This window comes from Solanum lycopersicum, chromosome 4 (genome assembly GCF_036512215.1).
Source record: "Solanum lycopersicum chromosome 4, SLM_r2.1".
Classification (NCBI taxonomy): domain Eukaryota; kingdom Viridiplantae; phylum Streptophyta; class Magnoliopsida; order Solanales; family Solanaceae; genus Solanum; species Solanum lycopersicum.
The window spans coordinates 55,739,673-55,755,061 of NC_090803.1; the positions used below are offsets into that span (position 1 = coordinate 55,739,673).

At 32.4% G+C, this 15,389-nt stretch overlaps 1 long non-coding RNA gene across 3 annotated transcripts in view; it reads left to right on the top strand.

The window, feature by feature from the left end:
* Positions 1-8,872, top strand: part of LOC101249171 (uncharacterized) — a 31,054-nt gene extending 22,182 nt beyond the window's left edge. For 2 of the 3 annotated variants that reach the window (XR_011220767.1, XR_011220765.1), the window contains 2 exons: positions 3,701-8,148; positions 8,336-8,872. This is a non-coding gene — a long non-coding RNA (uncharacterized lncRNA). The remainder of the gene's footprint in view (positions 1-3,700; positions 8,149-8,335) is intronic. The other variant, XR_011220766.1, reaches the window with a different exon arrangement.
* The last annotated feature ends 6,517 nt before the right edge of the window (positions 8,873-15,389 follow it).

Here is a 15,389-nt window from a genome sequence, read left to right on the forward strand (position 1 = left end):
GGTGTTTTGTTCTTCATGCTTCTGTTAGGTGGGTTAATTCCTTCATTGAAAGTGAGATATGGAGGTATGAGGGAACCATTTATGAGTGGAGATTCTTGTGAGTGGATTTTTTGGTAACATTATGGAAGAGTTTTTGACTGTTGACGGGCATGTTAATGGGACTGGCAATTCTGGGAATACAGTGGAACAGGTCATCGCATACATTGTGGCTGAGGAGATCAGGGTGAAATCAATTAAAAAAAATACCAATAAAGTTGTAGATAAGTTGTTTACGTGGGAAATGGTAGTGATCCTCTTTTTGCCTCTTTGTACATACCGAGTAATGATAAACTTGTCAATATTTACTGAAACTCGATAATTCAGTTTTTATTTGCAAGTGAAAAAGCCATGATATCTCATGGAAATGCTGATAAGAAAAATGGTGAGGTAGACCTCACAGTTCCTGGAGATTTAGCCATCCTAGCCTTTATCGAAGTCCTGCAGCGGGACAAAGGACTCTTTGATCCGAACATAGAAGAAAAAAGGAAATTACAATCCTATTTTGTTGAATAAAGACAAATCTAAATGCGTAAAAACAAAAAAGAAAAATTGGACAACTTACCTTGGCAAATTAAAGCTAACGTCGGTGAATTAAGCGTAGAACGGTGGTGGATAAGAATTTGGAACACAACACAACAAGAAAATCTACTCATCACATTTGAAAATAGAGACATCTCAAATATCAACCCTAACCACAAAACAGGAAATAAAATAATTATAACAAAAGGGGAAAATATTTATATAATCTCATATATAGAAACACAATAGAAGGAGAAAGTTTACCAATCGTATCCACTAACAAATAGAGATTATAGAGATGTCTGACTTCATATAGGAACATTTGATTTTGTGCTCATTTTGAGTCAAATTAAGGAATTAAATATCTTACTTTATATAGGAACAATTTTTGTATTCTTTTTAAAATCCAATTATACATAATTTGAAAAGAGTTAAATTTTACCCACCACATTTTTTACAATTATATTAGTGAAAATGTTCAAATATTAACCATCTTCTATTGGAAATATTTCAAAAAGACACTTCATTATACTTTAAGTCCAAATATACCCTTCTGATTATACTTTGACACAAATTTACCCTCAATTTTAACGAAAAAAACGTGACAAGCTCAAATCAAATAACCCATCTTGAATTTCAAATATTTAATTTTTTTAAGAAACTCATTTCCTCCATCTTGAATTATTTTCTATGCATCATCTTAAAGGAAACTAATAACTTATGTATTCAAAATCTAAAATGATTTTTCTTTCTTTTGAGTTAAGGTTTTTCTAAATAAAAAATTATCATGTTTAACCTCTTCTAAAAAGTGTCAATATTAATAAAAAAAAAACTATTGAGATATGTTCTAAGAATTTTCAGCATCCAAAAATCGATGACTCCCTACGTTCATTAATTTTCTTGTACTTTTATAATAGTAAGAAGATGTGGGTACAATGATTAATTTATAGAAAGGTAAATGTACAACTACCCCTACACTATGGCCGAAATCATAGAGACACACCTTAATTAAACTAAGGTCCTATTACCACCTAAACTCTTTTTTGTAATTTTGTGAATCTTTTTGGCTTACGTGGTATTCAAACTTTTTTTTTGGTAATTTTGTGCACCTTTTTGACTTACGTGGTATTCAAATATCTCTCACGCGCCTCAATTGCGTAGAGTCACAGAGTGTGCCATGTAAGACAAAAGGTGCAAAAAATTACAATAAAACTAAGATCCGGGGGGGGGGGGGTAATAGAACCTTAGTTTAGTTAAGGAGTATTTCTGAAATTTCGGTCATAGTTTAGGGGTACTTGTCCATTTCCCCTTATAGAAATAAATTTGAAGGTTTTTAATTGCGAGGTGAAAATTCAACACAATGATGTGTGATGTGCATATTATATTATTTCTAGTACAAAAAATTAAAAATAGAGAAGGGATAATGCATAATATCTCTTAACCTTTGACCGAAATCGCAAAGACCCACTTAAACATAACTAAGATACTATTACCCCTGAGCTCATTTTATTCGTATTTTTGTGCAACTTTTGTGCTCATGTGACACCTTTAACCACCCAAGTTGGTTGTGTTTGTACACACTCGCCCGTTATGTGTATAAATAATTTTTTTAATTAGAAAATATTTTTTAAAAAATTTAAAAATATTTCTTATTTTTTAAAAAATTAATATTTTGTAATTTTTTTAAAAATAAAATTTTAATTTTTCAAAGAAAAAAATTCTTATTATTTATCTTGTATTTAAATTAAGTTGACATCTTTTTACCTTGTATCGAAATAATTTTTTTTCTTACATTCATTTTTTCTATTTTATTTTTCTATTGAGTTTATTTTTTTTGTCTTTTTCGTTTTGATTTGATTGTAAATATCTTGTATTCAAAATAAGTTAATTTTGTATGGATATGAAAATACGTGAAGAAAATCAAATAAAACATAAAACTATTAAAACATTAAAATTAAAGGACAGTTTTAAATTATTTTCTAAAAATTACACACAATTTATTAAAAATAATTAAAAGTGAAAAGATAATAAATTAAAAAAATTCAAGGTGAAGAAATTAAAATAAATATTTTACAAAGAAAGAAACAGAATCATTAAATATATACAAGTTTTATTATCAATAATTATGTGTACTACCTAATTACAAAGTGACCAATTAAAAAATGACATGTGTCCAATTTATGCACTCATCACTTGCCTTGAGGAGAGTGTGCATTCGTTTTAGGACATGTCAGCGTTTGTGGTGTATTTATTCTATTATAAATTAGTTTTGGGGTAATAGGACTCTCGTTAATTTTAGGCGTGTCTTTGTAATTTCGGTCATAGTCTAGGTGGTACTTATGCATTTTCCCAATCGAAAATGAATGGGAAAATGAAAATAACAGCTCAAAATGGAGGGAATGAGTTACTAAAGTGAGTTTCTAAGCAAATTGAGAGTAAATAATTTTATTTTGAGTTTGTTACATGTTTTTCTGTCAAAAATAAGGGTATATTTGCATCAAAGTATAATGAGAGGGATATATTTGGACTCAAAGTATAATATGAGGGGTATATTTGGAGCAAGAGTATAATGAAAATAATATTTAAAGTATTTCCTTTAGTATAAGAGTATATTTGACCATTGCCCCATTACATTATTATAATTTTTCAGGCTGGAAGTTAATAATTTATTTTTTATTTGTTTTGTTCTTTATTCAGTTTGAATGTAACCTTGCATCTTACTAGTTTTGGGAACGTGGGATGCACGTTTTACTATGTACAATTTGTAGCCAGTATAAAATTGTAAATTAAAAATTATATATTCGTCCACATGTACATAATTTTAATTTTTTTTAATTACATACATATACTTATTAAAGGAGTAGATATTATGTCCCAATTTCATGAAGTTGTAAACAAATGATTCATTACAATTATCAACCCACTTAGCTGGTCGTGGTCTGAATGACGGACCGTTAGTGGCACCCTAGTTTGGCCTCCGTTAAATTTTAAATTAGGGTCATTTTGGTCTTTTTCCCTACGTGTTGGACATTTAAATTGTGTTGTTTAACTCCTAAACTATGTCATTTTACTCAGTCTAAGCCTAGTAATTTAGTCGGAACTTACCCTAATCGATTATTGACCAAAATTCGACAAAACATAGAGTAAAATGAAGATGAAGGTCTACCAACCTCTCCAGAACAAGCAAAAGGTATTCTTCAAGTTCCACCCCCCAAAATCAGAGGATTTGATTTTGGATTTTGTCACCAGGTATGTGGGATTTTACTGGTGGATTTCTTGCGTCTACTAGGTCCCTACAATTCGGTTAGATTCTTGATTCTTTATATATTGTTTCGACCTAGGGTTTTCTAAAACCTTGTGAATTGTTGTGAATTAGTTGTTATAGTATTCTTAATCAAATTATCATGTTTTCTAGAAACGTTGCTTGGTTTCTTTCATGAAACTCAAAACTCTTGTAGTGTAGATTTTCTTAGTTCATGAATTAAACTTGCTAGGCAAGTTAAACAAATAAACATTCCTCAGATTGAATATTACATTGTAAGTAGAATTAGCACCAAGTTGGACTAGAGTTCAGACTACCCTCATAGTCCCAGAACTAGATGCCCCCGTAGGATTGTAAGTCCGCTCAATTGGGCATCAAATTTAGTGATCAAGCCAGTCATGCCTTTATACTCATAGCAAGGTATATTTGGTTATATCCATAAGGCGTATACATCGGACATTGGTCTTGGCTCATGTGCTTTTATGTTGATTTATAGTATCTCCTACAATCAGACTCTAGTGCATTTGACTAGGTTTACAGTTTCTAGTTTAGTATTCAGTCTCACACATGTCATGTTCATAACCAATACTTGTTGATTACATTTAACTCATTTGTCAGTTAAAAATTTGGTATCTTCATTATGTTCAGATTATGTCATTGCTCGGTTATGCTTTGTTCGACCTATATATTTGTACAAATATTATTTCTATCCTGCATGCCCAGTACATTCCAAGTACTAACACATACTTTAAGCTACATCCTTTCATGACGTAGGTTCAAGTATTCAGTATCTAGATCACGCATAGATATGTATCCAGTAGCTTCAAAGATGAGTCCTCATATCATACTTTAAGGACAATAGACATTTTCTTTTTCATATTCAATCTTTTAGTTTAGTTTTCAGTTTTGCTAGGGTTAGCTGGGCATGTCCCATTAACTCTAGTAAGTAGAGTCATTTTAGACATAGTAGTTGATTAAGCTTTATCTTTGAGTGAATGTGCAGTATCTCTGAACCTTAGCAAGCTATATACATTCATATCAATTTTGGGTATTCTCCACCTTCAGGTATCACTTGATTTAGCTTCCGCATTAGTTCATGTTTTTCTTAGAGATTCTCAGTATGCTTATGATAGGTGAGCTTCAGGGTTAGGTTGGGGTCACTCCTGATCATAGGTCCCATTTACATCAAGGGAGTAGCCTCCGGGCATGATAATTCACAACACTATGTTAATTGACTATAAAGTAACACAATCAAAATCTTTTTTCAATGTGATAATCTTTTAGCAATCATTTATTTAAATTACTTGTATTTAAAAAAGAAACATATTGCTAAACTATTCAATTATTATCAAAGTCATCAGGTATTAATAAAAGTTTTATCAATTGAGTAGAACTTACAAGAATAATAACACAAAAATAAATGAATAAAATTCCATAACAATACAAAATAATACAAAATTATATAAAAATATGGGTTGCATACCAAATTTATTTTGGACAACCATACCTTAACTCTAAAATAAACTTAAAATCATAAGCGCGCTACATAAGAAAGTTCTAAAGGAAGAGAAATTGGTCAAAAGCCCCCTCAATATATAGCAAGCTTTCCAACCACACGCACGTACACACGGTAGCATATGCCAAATCTCTCCACCCTTATCATCCCAAAATTGATGTGCCATTACCACCTTTCCACCGACAACGAAATTCTCAGACTATGTCGCCGGCAACGACATATCCCTACGGAGAGATTGAGAGCCCCAATTTAACCCCTATATTTTCTCCAAATCAAAGTTCTCACCAAATAGTTAGGGCTAAAATATGAATGAAGAACAAAGGTTTAAGAAGAAAAGGAACAAAAACGTCTCTTAAAAACAGATCTATAGGTAAGATACATCTGTCATCAGAATAGTGGTACCTCATATTCCACTAAACATCAAATTCACTTAACGACAATAAATTATACAAAAAAAAAATAAATTAATTCAAGAAGTAGAAGAGTAGAAGATTAGGAAAAATTGTGGTTGGAAAATGGGAGGAAGTCCCTCCATTTATAATCAACAAAGAGTAATACGAATAAATATTTTTTGTGTCTTATTTGAAAAATCATGACCTTTTCGAGAAGTCACAACGTATTAAAAAGCCACATCTCTTTGAAAAGTCAAAACTTATTAAAAAATCACAACCCTTTGAAAAAATCACAACTTATAAGAAAAGTGACAACTTATCAAAAAAGTCATAACCTAAGTTAGGGATATTATAGTAATTTAACATTCATGTTAGGAGTAAATGTTTTAAGGGTAAATATAGATATAGATGTAGATTTGGTCTATATAGAACATTTTTTGCATCTTTTTAAATTCTCCACAATTTGGTCATTCATGACTAACTAAAATTGATGATTATTGGCAATTAATTTAATTTTTAAAAAATAAAAATATGATAAACTTAATAAGTAACTGTAATTTCTTTATTAGATATTTTATTATTTATTTAAATATGTGTTATTAATGGTATTATTGTAGTAATTCAACTTTATAGAGGTATTTTGATATTTGATTTTTAACTTTTTTTCCCACTTATATAATACTAGTTTTGATGCATGTGCGTTGCACGTGAATATCAAATCATGTACCACACTATTTTTCCATCATAAAAAAATAGAAGATATACTAAATAAGATGTTTTAAAAAGAACAAGAATGAATATTTTTTTAAAAATGTAGTTTAAAAATTTGAGGAAGCCCCTATTTTTATATGCAACAAAGAGTAGCGTATAAAAAACTATGTATTGTGTGTTATCAAAGAGATGTCACAACGCTATAGAAAACTCACAACCCTTCAAAAAGGTCACAACTCATTAGAAAAGTCATAACTCTTCGGAAATGTCACCACTCTTCGGAAAAGTTACAACTCTTCCTAAAAGTCATAACCCTATAGAAGAGTCACAACCCTTCTAAAAGCTCACAACACATCTGCAAAGTTAAAACTCTTCGAAAATATCATAACCTTCAATGTCAAAATGTGTGTGTCTTTAGTATAATATAGTATAATACACATAAATAAATAAAAAACAAAAAGATATATTACATTTGGTGTTTTAAGTTAGGTAGTATAGACTGATAAAAAAATATAGATATAGATTTGTCTAATCTTATTTTGATATGGAATTTTACAAAATAAAGAAGAATTTTAATTTAAGGAGCATATGTTGAATATATAAAAATGTCTTTTCACTTTGTCGTCTTAATGATGTGCCCCACCCAAAGAAAAAACTAACATTTTATATTAAACTAAATAAAAGTAAAAGTACACTAAAAATATGATTAATATTACCAACTAAAACAATCTTACAAAAATAATTTTGAAACTTCAAGAATCTAAATTTTTATTTCTTAGATATGATAACTACTAAATCTAATAGGTCAATCTCAAGATCGTCGAAAAATTAAACTATAAAAGAAAAGTAACTTTAAGTTTCTTTTCTATTCCTACCCTGTCTCTCCCTAAATCTCTTATCAATTGCTGAAGAACTCTAGATATGGCCGATCCACCACCGGCGGAAGAACCGAACTTCATCACGTGTTCGGCGGTCTTGCAGCTATACCTCTTGACCGTACTTTTTACGCCCTACACATGATCACAACATACCAAGAAAATGTTGAAGATTTCCCTATGGAATTTCCAAATGTTAATTTGACAGCAGATGCCATCATTCTTGATAAATCATTCAATGATAATTTTTCAAACCCTATCAATGATGATGCATTTCAAAACCCATAATCTACCAGACTGTCTCGGGTTGGATTCAGGTTTCGACTCAAATCAAATGAACCCAACTAGCTTTTTTGATTGAATTTTATGAAAAATGTCTTGGAAAAGTTTTGACTATTGACGATCATGTGAATCGGACTTGTTGTTATGGGAAATACAGTGGTAAAGATCATAGCTCCCATTGTTGCCGGGGAGGTCAGGGTGAAAGCAATATGAAAAATACCAATTAGGTTGCAGATGAGTTTACTCATATGGGAAATGGTAGTGATCCTCTGGCAGCCTCTCTGTATGTCCCAAGGAATGATAAACTTGTTTAGATTGATGGGAAGTTGATAATTCAATCTGTATTGGCAAGTGAGAAAGCCATGGTATTTCATGGAAGTGATGATAAGAAAAATAGAAAGGCGGGCCTCACAGGTGATTTAGCCCCTGCTATCCCAGGAATCCATCCTCACCTTTATCAAAGTCCTGCAATGAGACAAAGCATTCTTGCATCCGAGGGGAGAGAGAATGCAAAGTCAACTACGCATGAGTGGTACCTTGAAGGTTTTGCCGGTAAGTGTTGTTAAATCTAGACTGACTATTAATTCATAATTTTTTTTAGTTTAAACGAATTCCTCTAGTGTTTTCTTTGAGAATTTAGGAACATTTAATTGCTTATTTGGGTCATACTTAATTCATGTTTTGGAATAACCTTCTGCTCTCCAGTATTTTAATTCATTTTTGTGTTCATTCGGGCAAGACCTTTGTTGAGGTCGGGCATGTGTACAAAAGTGTTCGAGTTTGATGCGTCATCTTCTGCTAGAGATACATCTATGGAAGAAAGGAAGAATGACACGCGCCTCCCAGAAATAGAAGGATCCTCAATGGGCCTCCAGTCTCCCTTTCTTGACCCTCTCACAACATTTCTGAAGAACAAACAGGAAAAAATGGAAAGCAAGAGAACTAGCCACATTCTTGCATGGTAGTACCTGTTCTTGTTCATGGTGATGGCGTCATACGTCCGAAGTCGATCTCCCGGATATTCGTTGTTATGCTTATTGATACTGTCAAATATGTAACCTATTCTTTCATGCTTCCATTTAAAGGATCTGCTCCTCTAGTGAACGCCGCTGAAGATGGAACATTCATACAGCGGAAGCATATCGGTCGTCTTCTTTATGTGTAATATGTTTATGCAATAATACTACACTATCTCTCTTTAAATATCGAAATAACCAAGCGAACAGTTCATTAAGTTATATGTATTATATTTGTGCATTTGATATTTACTCAAAAATTACAATTGTAGTTGCCAATTCCTTACATTAGCAAATAACCAGAAAACATTTTAATTTCTCCGAAATAATATGATATCTTACCTAGGAAACCAAAGCTTGGAATTTCGGTGAATTAAGAAAATAAGGGTAGAACAATTATACAACCACACACCTATCATAAAGAGAAAAGAAAGGATAAAAGAAGAGAACACATCCATATAGAGGCACACTCAATAATAACAAAACTCACGAAATAAAAATTGAGGTATTTTCATAATTTGTGGTTTCTTTTCTCTAGTTGTGTGTTTGTTGTCAGCTTGATCTTGACCATAGTGAGAAACTCAACAGCTTGTTTAGCATGTAACTTTTTATGTGTTAGCCAAGTTATGTCCAAAGGTTGTTCCTTATCATTGGTTTTTGACTCTGAAGATACTTTGATTGTTAAAGAAGAAATGGTGGATGAAACTTTTCCTGTAGGACGACAAGTTTGATAGTGCAAATTTTCCAAGTCCGGGAGAGTCATCATTGTGGTACAAAAGATATGTGCATTTTTAACTATGTTACTTTTAAGTATATGTATGAAATTTGATTGACTAAGGATTTACTTGAGAACTCACATTAAAAATTTTTATACATCTCAAATGGTAAGGTACACAGTAAAGCAGTTCCTAAAAGTTCTACCTGGAGGACAGCTAAAAAACTTGAATTGCTTTACATTGATGTGTGTGGAGCTATTCAGACATCATCTTTGGGGAAAAATGTTAGGTTCGAATCCACACACATACACTTAATAAATGAAGAATACAAGAACTTTTGACAGAGAGAGAGATGAGAGATCTAGAGAGAGAAAGACAGAGACCAATATTTCGTGGTAACACCCGGTGGGTAAACTTCCATGGCAGTGTGGTATATATTAATAATTCAGAGTATTTAGTTACAGAGAATAAATGGAGAATAAATAGTACAAAATAATATATGACAGACAGTACATCAAATATTAATCAGGCTTCAGAACCTAACAATTCTCCCACTTGGTGACTGATTCAATCATCCAAAAAATACATTCTCAAAAAAAATATCTTCTTCATCAATATCTTTACCGCACCGCAACATCTATAGCAACAAATAAAGAAGACTAACCGAGGTTTTGCATAACCCCAGTTTCCAAACATCAACACATTTCATCAGCATGTCTGTCGAGTTCTTTCCACCCTCTATCTTCTCCAAGCCCATATCACCATCTTCCACTGCCCTTGGAGTGAAATGGTACCGCCTTCTGATGTGCTTTGTCTTCGAATGATAGACTGGATTTTTCACCAATTGTATTGCACTCTAGCTATCTGAGTAAAGAATCTTCTCGCTCTGCTTCTTGCCCGATTCCTCCAGATAGCCTGCCAGCCATATCATTTTTTCCCAGCTTCAGCTATTTCCACATACTCAACTTCAGTAGATGAAAGAGAAACACACTTCTGAAGCCTGGACATCCAACTCACTGTTGTTCCACCTATGGTGTAAATGTACCCAGATGTACTCTTGCTCGAGTCCACATCCCCACCAAGATTAGCATCCACAAAACCCTGTAGAGTCACCGTGCCTTTTCCAAAACAAAGTGCAGTACTGAATGTACCTCTCATAAATCTCAGAAGCCACTTCACATCTTCCCAATGCTCTTTCCCCGGGTTTGTCATGTACCTGCTAACAACTCCAACTGAATGTACTATATCAGGTTTAGTGCAGACCATAGCATACATCAAACTCCCATCTGCTGAGGCAGATGGAACAAGTGACATATGCTCACGCTCCTCGGTTGTCTTGGGTGACTGCTTCTTTGACAATTTAAAGTGATTTTACAATGGAGTAGTCCAGGGTTTAGCATAATTAACACTGAATCTTCTAAACACCTTCTCAATGTACAACTCCTGATATAGATTTAAAGTGCCAGCAGATCTATCGCGAGAATCCTCATCCCCAAAATCTACTTTGCTGGACCCAAATCTTTCATCTCAAATGCTACAGACAACCTTGTCTTCAGATTATTAATCTCCCTCAAACTAGATCCTGCAATTAACATATCATCCACATACAAGAGTAGAAATACATATGAATCAGTGTATTTCTTGAGGTAACAACACTGATCCTTTTCAGCTTTGCAGAATCCACCCTTGGTCATGAAGAGTCAAACTTCTTGTACCACTGCCTTGGTGCTTGCTTTAGTCCATACAAGCTCCTAGTGAGCTCGCACACCATGTGTTCCTTGCCTGGAACCACAAATCCTTCCGGTTGCTGCACACAGGTCTCTTTGTCCATATCTCCATGTAAAAACGTTGTTTTTACATCCATTTGCTCTAGATGCAAATTCTCCGATGCAACAATACTCAACAGAATTCAAATAGAGGTTAACTTCACAACAAGAGAAAATATATTCAGCATAATCAATACCTTTCCTTTGTGAATATCCTTTAACAACTAAACGAGTCTTGAATCTTCTTTTGCCATCTGGTTCAGTCTTGATTATGAACATCCACTTGTTCAGCAAAGCTCTCTTCCCTGCAGGTAACTCAGTCAACACCCATGTGTCGTTCTTCTCAAGTGACTTCATCTCATCATCCATGGCTTGCTCCCACTTACTAGAATCCTCCACTTGTAGGGCCTCATCAAAAGACTCTGGTTCCCTCTCATCAGTCAGCAATAGATAGTGTTATGAAGGTGAATATCTATATGGTGCCCTGATGGTTCTGGATGATCTCCTAACACCTGCTCAGGTTTAACTTGCTCTACTTCAGATTCTTCATAGGAGTTGGTTGAGTATCTGCTTCAACATCTCTGGGGTTACTCTTCTCCAACTCAACCTCAACTCCCACTTGCTTTGTCATCTCAGAGTATTTAGTTCCGCGTGAACATTAATATATGAAAGTACATCAAATATTAATCAGGCTCCACAACCTAACAAAATATTAATATTTTGTGCTCTTTATTATCCATCTACGAAATTATAGAAATGAAAAGTAATGTAGATGGAGTAGAGCAGGAGCTGAAAAAATATTGCATCTCATCTCAAATTCAACCATCATAGATTTGTTAAAAGCAGAAAAAACATGGCACTATCATTCCCAGTAAATATAAGATCATCAACATATTTTTTTTTTTGGTAAAAAAAGTATTTTATTTACCAAAGTAAGCAATCAAAATAACCAACCAACAGGCTTGGACATAAAGCCCCAAGCATTATCATTTGAAAATTTATCTCTATGCATTTAGTAATATACATCGAGTTGTTGTAGTCCACTTCCTAATCTAGCATGTTGAGATCCTACAATCAAAGAATAGATGATAAATGTCTTCATGATCCATTTGACACACGGGTTGTTTCTATCCCCCATTTAGCTAATCCGACTTTTGTTGATAGCCCTTTAAATTAATGCAATATATAGTATGAATAGCCATTTTGGTGCCCCATAGTTTTCCAAGACCACTTTCTCCACTCCACTTTCCCCATATTTCCTTTCATCTTCTTATACACATTCCTAATAGAGTACTGGTCCATAAGCAACAAAGTTTTTTCATTATATCCAGCTACCTGGAGATGTTTGTGTTCCTTGAAGATCCTTTGTACAATCAACGACACTTCTTTCTTCTGTATGACCCATACTCCTTAGGCAAGGCAATAAGTGCTTTCTTTGCTTCTTTTGACCAACATGATTTCTCCTTGGCAATAAGTGATTTTTGTACAATCTCAACATTCCATATACAATGAAACCTTCTACAAATACTTTTAACATGCAGGATCTTCTTAGGCAATTGTGCCCTTCCAACATAGGATAGAAATTGGGTAGCCCAGTTGTTGGCTTTACTCAACATCTTGTCTATCAAAGGCTTCTATTGAACTATATAAATTCTTTTAGTACCCCTAAGTATTAAAAAGGTATTTCTCCCTTGATAAACCGTAGTCCTTTCAGTATTTGATCTTCAACAGACTGCGTGATTCCTCCAAAATAAACACTATTTTTATCTACATTTGCCACCAGTCCTGAAGCCTTTGAGAACAACATAAAGCATGTGTGTAGACAACTCACAGATTTTATATCTCCCCTACAGAACATCAACATTTAATCACACTATGAATATTTTCCTAGATTTTTAAATCTTAACAAAGAGAGAATACTCATATGGACATTTCAGGAAACCAAATTTTAAAAAATAAGTCTCAACGTGAATATATCAAGCTCGCGCATCTTGTTTTAGTCCAAAAAGAGTTTTTTTAACTTCTCTACTTTATGCACAGTTTCAATTTTGATATAACTAGAAGTTTTATCAATAAATACCTCTGCGTCCAAGTATTAATGTAGGGAAGTTGATTTGACATCCAACTAAAAGATAGGCCACAAATTTTGTGCCGCGAAGGCAATTACAATTCTAATTGTGTCATGAACTGGAGCAAAAACTTTAGTTTATTCCACACCATATATAGCTACAAAATTATTAGCTATGACATGAGATTCGTCACCAATGGTTCACCTTTTGTGATGAAAATTATATTTTTTATTGAAATACATGAAGCACATACTTTCAAGGACGAAACATAAAATTTCGTGACAAAGTTTTATCCACTAAAATTTCCCGCAAAAAAAATAAGTATTAGTGACGAATTTAAAGTTCTTAGACACACATTATTTTGTCACTAAGTATGTACCCATTGTGTGACGAATCTCATTTGTCCTAAATTAATTAAATTTTGGACACCAAATTTTTTTGTCACGAAAAAGCATGTCGATGCAATAGTGACAAATCAGAATTTGTGGTTAATCCTTGTGTAATTTAGCAAAAAAATTTAAAATTTAATTGTGACCTTAGTTTTTGTCACTAATTCAAATAATTAGTGACAATTATATTATTTTCTCTATTTAAACTATAATTTAATCACAATAAAATATTATCACAAAAAAATAATTAAATATCCGTGACTTAAATTTTGTAGTCAATTAATAAAATGATTAAATACAAAAAAAATTTGATTATAGATTAAAATAACATGAATATTAATAGAAACACTTAATTCAAATATAGTAAAAATAAAAAATATTGTCCATCCATAAACATTAACCATACAAACCTTTCTTTTAGTGAAAATCTGAAGTTATACTGTAGACAAGCGCCATACCAATATTATGTAATTAATAAAAATATTTTAATACCAAAAAAGTTAGAAGCAATGTTCCCAAATCATCAAAAGCCTCGATAAGTTTGCAAATATTTTATCACTAGATCTACTAGAGCCAGTGTAAGCACCCACCCAATATATATTACTTTATTAATTTGAATTTATGCGGTATAAATAGAATTAAAAGACCTATTTAAATTTTGATATTATTTTTAAATTTTAAAATGTTATTTTCATAATTTATAGTACTTTTAACATAATTTTTCAAATAATATGTTACTCACTTTGTCCTAATTTACGTGGCACGAGAAACATTGAGACACACAAAAATTTTTAATATGATTTTAAATATTTAGATTGTTAATTATTGTGATTTATAATGTTTTTAAGTAATGTAATTTTTAAATAATTATTTTACACACTATGTCACAATTTATGTTGCACATAAGAAATTTTCAGAATTAACCAAATTATAATATGTTTACTTAAACAGATCCCTAAACTTGTTAGAATTTTCTCCTCAGATTTCTCAACTATGCTATTTTCCGATTGAATCATTGAACCAACCATAATTTTTTCCTTTTAAACATCATTGGCTGATGCGGAAATCAGATCTTATGAGGGGTAGTGACATAATATACATATGTTGTTCAAGAACTCATTAGTCCAATTGATAATGAAAATGTTTGAGAATAATTGTTTTTTACTTCAAGTCATTTGGACACATTAGAAAACAAATGAGACTAACACACAATTTGTTTTCATTCCTTCAAACAAAATCATTGCATTACGAACACAATTGAAGGCAGCTACAATAGAAAAGTCGATCAAAATAAGTCAATAGTGTTTAAAAAGAAGAAATAATGCACAAGTACCCCCTCAACTATGCCAAAAATTTCAGAGACACACTTACACTATGCTAAGGTCCTATTATCCCTTGAAATTATTTTATTAATAATTTTCTACCTCTTTTCGACCTACGTGACACTATCTAGTGGGTCCAATGCTAGTTGACTTTTTTTTTCAAGCTAGTGCCATGTAGGACGAAAAGGGGTTGAAAATTACTTATAAAATAAGTTCAGTGAGGTAATAGGATCTTTGTATAATATAAGTGTCTCTGGGATTTCGGGCATAGGTTGAGGGGTACTTACGCATTTTCCCTAAAAGGAATAAATTGTGGGGGACTCAATGATTCAGTAGGAAAATGAGGTAGTTGAGGTATCTGAAAGAACAAACCCAACAAGTTTGGGGATCTGTTTATCAGTTCGACCTATATATATATATATATATATATATATATATATATATATATTTGGTGAAATTGATCTTGAAATTTCTTAATAAGAAAAGGGGAAGAAGAAAAATAGAATATTATGTTT